We start from the raw sequence: 8,429 nt of genomic DNA, 5'->3' as shown, positions 1-8,429 counted from the left end.
AAGGACCTTGAGGGGATGGTCCAAATGCTTAAATTTTTCAGAGCTAGAAATGGAGGCAACAGGAGGGCCAGGGTTTCTAGGGAGTAAATTATAAATTTTGAGTCTGGATCAGAATTTAGTGTTGCAGAATAATTCCATTAGACCAAAGCAAAAGGGAAACATGGGTTCTTTCTAGGGTGCCATCTTTTATTTGGGGAAGACAACATTGATTTGAAAATGAGTTTTTTCTTAGGTCTACAGACAGCTCAAACTAAATTAAAAAGCCAACCTTCATGCTCATATGTAATTATGGGATTGCATACTTTCACATTATGTTTTCCTCCTATCTTTTCTACCACTATGGATGTGTCTATCATGTACTTCCCTGGATTTGAAAAAGGTTTCCTATTAGTGAAATTTTATGAATTTTTACAGTTTATCTGGGGTTGCTAGCGAAATGAAAAAGATGATGCATTTAAAAAAATTCTCTGAGCACTTTCTCCCAAAAAACAGAGATAAAAGCTTTGAAAAATAAACTGTCATAACATAAAAGTAAGGTATATCCCCTGAAAACACGGAGTGGCCTGTTTCAGGCCCAACCCCTGCTGCCTCGTGACAGATTCCCTAAAAGGGTCTGTCAGAGGATCAGAAGCACAGAATCCTCATACAGGTTACAGCGCAAGTCCTGGTTGACCAGAACCCTGAAATGAGGCACTGTTCTTAGAGACTCCTATTGGAGTTTACATTTCTGTGTCTGTATTCAGTTATGAATGTGTACGAAATGGCAACCCATTCCAGTGTGCTTGCCTGGAGAATCCTATGGACAGAGGAGCCTGGCGGGCTGCAGTCCATGGGGTCGCAAGAGTTGGACACGACTTAGTCACTAAACCACCATGTGTACCTGTGTGTCCTGGTGCGCTAAAACCCGGGTAATGAGAGATTATCATACTAAATGAAGTAAGTCAGAGAAAGACAAATACCATTTGATATGGCTTATGTGTGGAATCTGAAAAAAGTGTTACAGATGAACTTGTTTATAAAATGGAAATAGACTCACCGACATAGAAAACAAACATATGGCTCCCAAAGGGTAAAGATGGGGTCAGGGATAAATTAAAGGGTTGGAAATACACAGTACTGTGTATAAAATAGATGGCTAACAAGGACCTACAGTTCCATATAGTGCAGTGCAGGGAACTATTCAATATCTTATAATAACCTATAAAGGAAAAAAACCTGAAAAAGAATATATATATATATATATATATATGTGTGTGTGTGTGTGTGTGTGTGTGTGTATAAAATACACACACACATGTATATTTAACTGAATCACTTTGCTGTCACCTAAAACTAATATGACATTGTAAATCAAGTGTACTTCAATAAAATTTTTAAAAAGAAAAGATAATGAGAGCATTTGGGAGAAGAATTAAATATATTTGTTCCTACCAGGTAAAAATTTTCAACGTCCTGACCCAGGAGAGTCCCCTAAACGTGACTCTCTAACTCCATGAAGAAACCCTGAAACTCTCAACATTGTGAGGTGAACTGACAGTCCCTGGAGCAGAAACACAAGGAACCAGGGGACTGTCCCTAGGTGACTCAGAATCTCTCTTTTTTTTTAAGCCTTAAATTCAGGATCTCTTTTAAGTGTTTTTTTTTTTTTTCTTAATACACAGTAGATTCTGTCAAGATCTTGACATATTTCCCCTAGCAGGCTCCCTTTTAGTTAAAGATATTGCAGGATGAAAGAATGACAGGAAGAAGTCCAGATGAAAGCATAGAGATGATCCCCAAATAAAAAAGGATCCATGATCAGAATTGATGCTTTTGAACTGTGGTGTTGGAGAAGACTCTTGACGGCGCCTTGAACTGCAAGGAGATCCAACCAGTCCATCCTAAAGAAGACCAGTCCTGGGCGTTCACTGCAAGGACTGATGTTGAAGCTGAAACTCCAGTCCTTTGGCCACCTGAAGCAAAGAGCTGACTCATTGGAAAAGACCCAGATGCTGAGAAAGATTGAGGGCAGGAGGAGAAGGGGACAACAGAGGATGAGATGGTTGGATGGCATCACCGACTCAATGGACATGGGTTTGGGTAAACTCCAGGAGTCGGTGATGGACAGGGAGGCCTGGTGTGCTGCGGTTCATGGGGTCACAAAGAGTCGGACACAACTGAGCAACTGAACTGAACTGAACTGATGATCAGAATACAGCAGGTGCCCAGAAAACTGTTGTTGTTGTTCAGTCACTCAGCCTGTCTGACTGTTTATGACTCCATGCACTGTAGCCTGCCAGGCTTCTCTGTCTATGGAATTCTCCATGCAAGAATAGTGAAGTGGGTTGCCATTCCCTCCTCCAGGGCATCTTTCCTACCCAGGGTTCAAACCCAGGTCTCCTTCACTGCAGGCAGATTCTTTACCACTGAGCCACTATTGAACCCTTCCCCACCCCACCCCCAGAAAATAAGGTGGGTAGAAAACCAACAGAGTTCTAGTCTTTTATATGCAGATTCCAGATTCCAGTTTGCGTTAGGAAGCACAGTGAAAAAAGACTTTGAATGAATTCATATGGCACAAGCTGGGAGCCCTTTCTCCAGCCTCATCTCTCCCCAGCCTCTCTTTTGCCTTGCGGTCTCAGCACCTCATAACCCCCAAGAACTTATGTGGTGTTTTAGACCTTTGTAATTTTATGTGGACTGTTCTGTCTGCTTTAGCGTTCTTTTTTTCCTCCTTTTTGTATGGCAAAATCCTTCTCCTCTATCAGGTCCTCTAAGATAGCCTAATTACTTTTTTCCCAGTCTGTGCAAGGTACCCTCCCCTGTGATCCAGTGTGCCCCATGCTAATCTCTACCATGACACCTATTATCCTGGATCTGAATAATCATTTCTGGTTCAGTTTTCCAATTAGACTGTGGGCTCCTTGAGGACAGGTGGGTCTCTTATTCTTTTTTTGATTCTCTCGTGACTGTCGTGGCAGTCAGAGCTCAGGCTGGAAAAGAATTTCCAGACATGGAGTGCTTCAGAAAGGAGTGATTTTATTAAGAACAAAGAGCAGAGATCACGTGGATGCTTCCAGCACCACGGCCGACCTCCTGACAGGCCGAGGAGAGTCAACACTTTTCGTGGGTTAGTAACCAATTTTTCTAGCCTCAAGACAAAGAAAATTCCTGCTAGAATTGTGGCATTAGGTGATTGGTTAGGGCACAGTAGGGTGTGTACTGGGGTGGGTACTCTTGCCTAATATGGGTTCAGGGGCTTGGCCGGGAAGGATTGGGATGGGGGGTTGTCAGTGGTTACCTTGGGGCTCAGTCAGTTCCGGTGATGATTTTGGTCCGGTGCTCTGCATCTATGGCCTTGATGTAAGGCTTTGAACCCATGACCTTGGTGTCAGGGGAAGCACACGGACTGAAACCGCCCACCCTGGCCAGGCACCATAGTAGCCATTTGCATGAGTTGTTTTACAACAGGAGGTCCTGGTAAGGAACACGGAACTAATAAGCCACCACCAACCGGAAGAGTTCAGGAAAGGTCAAAAGGAGACACCACATGTCCGACCACCTCCCAGAATCCTTCTCTCTGGCATCCATCTTGGCTGAACAAGGCGTGCGCCACCAGGAAGGACTCTGAGTCAGAATGATTGGCTAAAGACAACCCAGAAACGAATCCCATCACCATAAAACTGGAGACTGCAAGTCACGTGGCAGAGCAGTTCTCCTGAGTTCCCTTACCCTCCTGCTCTCCACCCGGGCGCCCTTTCCCAATAAAATCTCTTGCTTGGCACATGTGTCTCCTCAGACAATTCATTTCCAAGTGTTAGACAAGAGCCCAGTTTCGGGCCCTGGAAGGGGTCCCCCTTCCTGCAACATTGGTGTGGGACTCCACAGTGAGCAGCCCAGTGCCTGCCACATAGTGTGTATTCAGTAAATGTCTGTCAACACTCTTGTGGTAATCACTTGTGGAGCATGTGTGGAGAAAGAGTGAAAGAATGCTGGTGGCTGCGGGACACAAACACAAAGAGTGAAGTGGGTTATGTGGGATGGCAGGAAGGGTCTATACAGTCCAGATGCCCTTACTTGCCACCCTCAAATCCTGGAAAATTCAATCAATCATAACATGAGTTATATAGCATGAGCTTTGGGTTATAAAGACTGAGTTTGAAAGTCAGCTTTGTTTAAGGACTTTAATAGTAAGGTAAAATATTCTCTGTGCATCTAGATATGTGTGTAATTTCTTATATCTTCTCTTCTCCTCTACAACTGTGAATTCCATGGAGGACCGTGACTGTCTTGATTACTCATATTTCTGCTGTACTTCACACATATTTGTTGAATGAATAAAGGTATTATAAATGAATGTCATGGCCTAGCTGTGTAACCTTTGACGAGTTACATCATCTCATACAAAATCTCTCAATAGATAGACAGATGGCATGTAGATAGTAGTTAAATAGATAGATGATTGGTAGACAGCCATAGCATACAGATAGGTAGTATAGTAGATAGACAGATGGCATATAGATAGTAACTAGATAGATTGTGTTGTTGTTTACTTGCTGAGTTGTGTCTGACTCTTTTGCAACCCCTTGGATTCTAACCCACCAGGCTCCTCTGTCCATAGGATTTCCCAGACAAGGATACTGGAGTGGGTTGCCCATTTCCTCCTCCAGAGGGTCTTCCCAACCCAGGGTTCAAACCCACATTTTCTGCATTGCAGGCAGATTCTTTACCACTGAGCCACTGGGGAAGCAAAGATAGATAGGTAGATGGTACATAGGTAGATAGATAGATAATAGAAAGGTATAGAGACAGATGGCATATAAATAGATAAATAGATATCCTCATATATAAAATGAGGGTGAAAATTTCTTAGCCAAACTCCTAAGAAAACTTCCTCACTCTCCTCTCATAGCTCTCAGCCAACCCATGAGTAAGTTCTGAAAATTCTACCTCAGAAACATAATTTCATCTCCATTCCTCCAACTTGACTATCACCATATCCAAGCTGACAGCTGCAAAGCTTCCTAATTCATTTCCTTCTTCCATCCAAGCCTCTCATAATCTATTCACTGAAGAGCAGCCAGACTGATTTTATAAAATACAAATCAAATCACAACACTACCTTGCTTAAAAATCCCCCAGTGATCTCCCATTTTGCTTGGAATGGCCTCAAAACTCCTGACCGTGGTTTTCTAAATCCTCATGACTGTCATGTCCTATCTCTTCTAACTCTCCAGATACACTGTTTTGTTGCTCTTGTTGTTGTTTGTTATTCTTTGAATCCATCATGCTTATTCTCAACTGAAGACTTCTGCACTGGCTGTAATCTGTGCCTGGAAATGGCTTGATTTTCACATAGTTAGTGGTCTAACTCGTCATTCAGATTTCACCTTCACTGGCACCTCAGAGATGCCTTTCACAATGACCTGATCTAAACTAATGTATATTCTATATTTATCCCATGTTTTAATGATCTTCAGAGATCTCTACAGTCTTGTAGTTTTATTTGATTTATTTATTTGATGTTGTCTGTCTCCCTTAGGGCTTCCTAGGTGGTGCTAGTGGTAAATAATCCATCTGTCAATACAGGAGACTTTAAAGATGGGGGTTCGATCCCTGGGTGGGGAAGATCCCCTGGAAGAGGGCGTGGCAATCCTCTTCAGTATTCTTGCCTGGAGAATCCCATGGACTCTCAGAGGAGTCTGGTGGGTGAGTCCATAGGGTCACAAAGAGTCAGACACAACTGAAGTGACTCAGCACACATGCATACAGGTCTCCCTTACCAGAAGGTAACTCCATGGATGGGAAGCACATTGAATCATGGAAATATCCACAGTACCTAGAGTAATGCTAGTAATTCAGAAATATTTGTGAAATAAATATATAAACCCCTACATCTTAGTGTAGTTTTGAAGGTTAAATGAGATAATTTACATAAAGCACTTAGCCCTGTGTTTGACACATACATAACATGCAGTAAATGTAGTTATTCTAGTCATTTATTACATTGCTTTATGCAAGCAAACAAACAAACAAACAAAAATCCCACTTCTAAGTTTCTGTTTCTGCATCAATTCTATCCAATCCTTTGGGAACTGGAATGTGGAATGTCCTCCAAACAGAACTGACTTGTTTCTGTTTACCAGGTCTGGGTGATGGTACGGACCAGATATGTTACCTACAGAGGAAAGGAACCAAGAGTATAGGGAGGTTCAAGACGGAAGGGACATATGTACAACTATAGCTGATTCATGTTGATGTTTGACAGAAAACAACAAAATTCTGTAAAGCAATTATCCTTCAATTAAAAGATAAATTTTTTTAAAAAAGATTGTACTTGGCTGCAAGTAATAACAAGAAATTTAAAGCCACTGATTTAAGCAGATAAAGGGTTTTCCCCCTCATGTAGTAATATCTGAAGAACACCTCTTGAATATTTGGCTGAATTCTGATTAGCACATACATGTGAGAAAACTCCCTGATGTGAAAGAAAGAAGCTCCCAATGAGATTAGACGACTCGGTGCTCAGTGCTCACACAGGGCTGGGAATTGTGCCTCTTCTACCAGCCAAACTAGAAAACCTCTGATTTCAGAGGCACTGGAGTGAGGACACAGAAGAATCTTGCCTCATAATGGGGAATAATTAGTCTCAGACCAATTTCTTCTCTGGTTGTGCCCCAAAAATATTAAAAGTGAGATCTGAAAGAGTCTTCCAAGGAATTTAACTCTTTCCCATTACCAAAGGCAAGAATAGTTATAGGAATACAAAGGATTTCCCAGGTGACTCAGTAGTAAAGAATCCGTCTGCCAATGCAGGAGATGTAAGAGACGTGGGTTCAATCCCGGGGCCTGGATGATCCCCTGGAGATGGAAAGGCAACCCACTCCAGTATTCTTGCCTGGAAAATCCCATGGACAGAGGAGTCTGGTGGGCTACATGGCAACTCCATGGGGTTGAAAAGAGTCAGACATGACTAAACACACACACAGACACACACAGTCACCCTCATGCACAAAGATTTTCAGCACCCAAAGAGGCACAATTCACATCTGGCGTCAAATAGGACCCATAATGAAGACTAATTAATCCAAATTGTTCCAGGACTGACACAGATATTAGAATTAGCATGCAAGAACATTAAAATAGTTATAATAGCTGTATTTAAAATATTCAAAGTAAAAGTAGATGTATGGAAGATTTTAAAAAAACCTCACATTGACATTGTTGAGATAAATAGGCTTTCCTATCCTCCAGCAGGACAGTTCTTTCTTTTTTTAATTAAAATTTGTTTTGTTTATTGCTTTCATTTATTTATTTTTATTTTTTAAGCTGCACCTTGCAGCATGTGGGGTCTTAGCTCCCTGACTAGGGATTGAACCCATGCCCCCTGCAGTGGAAATGCAGAGTCTTAACCACTGGACCACCAGGGAAGTTCTCCTGTAGGAAAATTCTGTGATGAATTCTCCATGAATCTTTAGGGGGGTTCCTCAGCAAGACCAAACTCTGCCTATAGCTCTAGTTAATTTTTTAATGCACTCTTGATTGGCTTTTTTCCCTACCTTGCCTCATTTTCCCCATCCCTTCACGTTTGTTTTCTGAAATCTTCTCTCAGTAAATGAACCGTACTCAAGCCCTTATCTTAGGGTCATCTTTGGGAGAAAAACAAAACTAAAATATATGGGAAAATAAATTTAGAAAATATTGAGTTACCTGTAGTTAAACATGTCTTCTTTTATAGAAATTCTAGAGCTTTAATATGCTAATGTTCATTCTGACTCTTCATGAGGGGAATTCAGAAATTTAAGCTTCCCAAACTTGGATTATAAGCTTTTATCCCCAAGGCAACCTGGAGAATTAGTACTCCATGAAACACACGTCAGGGATGCTTGATTTAAAGTTTCTACAGCTTTTTCTATTTTGAATAAAGAAAAATATTTTTAAATTTAAATGGTGTAGAAGAGTAAGAGGGGAAGAAAAAGGATTTTCAAACGTATCAAAACATGAGTACCTTATTTTGTACCACTGACAAGAACAAAATTGACTACCAGGCTGGTACCTAGCCCCATGAAGAAGGAGTCTTGTGGCAGGTCTCAAGGGTGGGCATTAAATAGCCAGATATTCTCTGGAAAGCTTCTTGCAGCTTCCACTGGAGAATGAAGCCATGTGGTCTTTAGTGAAAAAGGGCAAATTCTTCCTCTCCATGCTAAGTTGCTTCAGTTGTGTCCGACTCTTTGCAACCCCGTGGACTCTAGCCTGCCAGGACTCCTTTGTCCATGGAATTCTCCAGGCCAGAATACTGGACTGGGTTGCCATTCCCTTCTCCAGGGGATCTTCCCAACTCAGAGATGAAACCCGCATCCCTTCCCTCTCCTGCATTGGCAGGCGAGTTCTTTACCACTAGCACCAACTAAGCCCCCTCTTCTCCCCTCATCTTTTAATTACTGTGCGGG

At 41.9% G+C, this 8,429-nt stretch overlaps 1 non-coding gene across 1 annotated transcript; it reads right to left on the bottom strand.

Moving 5' to 3' along the window:
• Window positions 1-7,336: 7,336 nt before the first annotated feature.
• On the bottom strand, window positions 7,337-7,409 carry TRNAG-UCC. The gene has a single exon. It is a non-coding gene; the product is annotated as a tRNA-Gly (tRNA).
• Window positions 7,410-8,429: the final 1,020 nt, after the last annotated feature.

The sequence above is a fragment of the Cervus elaphus genome, chromosome 10 (assembly GCF_910594005.1).
Source record: "Cervus elaphus chromosome 10, mCerEla1.1, whole genome shotgun sequence".
In the NCBI taxonomy this organism is placed as follows: domain Eukaryota; kingdom Metazoa; phylum Chordata; class Mammalia; order Artiodactyla; family Cervidae; genus Cervus; species Cervus elaphus.
The sequence above is the reverse complement of the archived record's forward strand: the minus strand, read 5'-3'. Positions and strand labels throughout refer to the sequence as shown.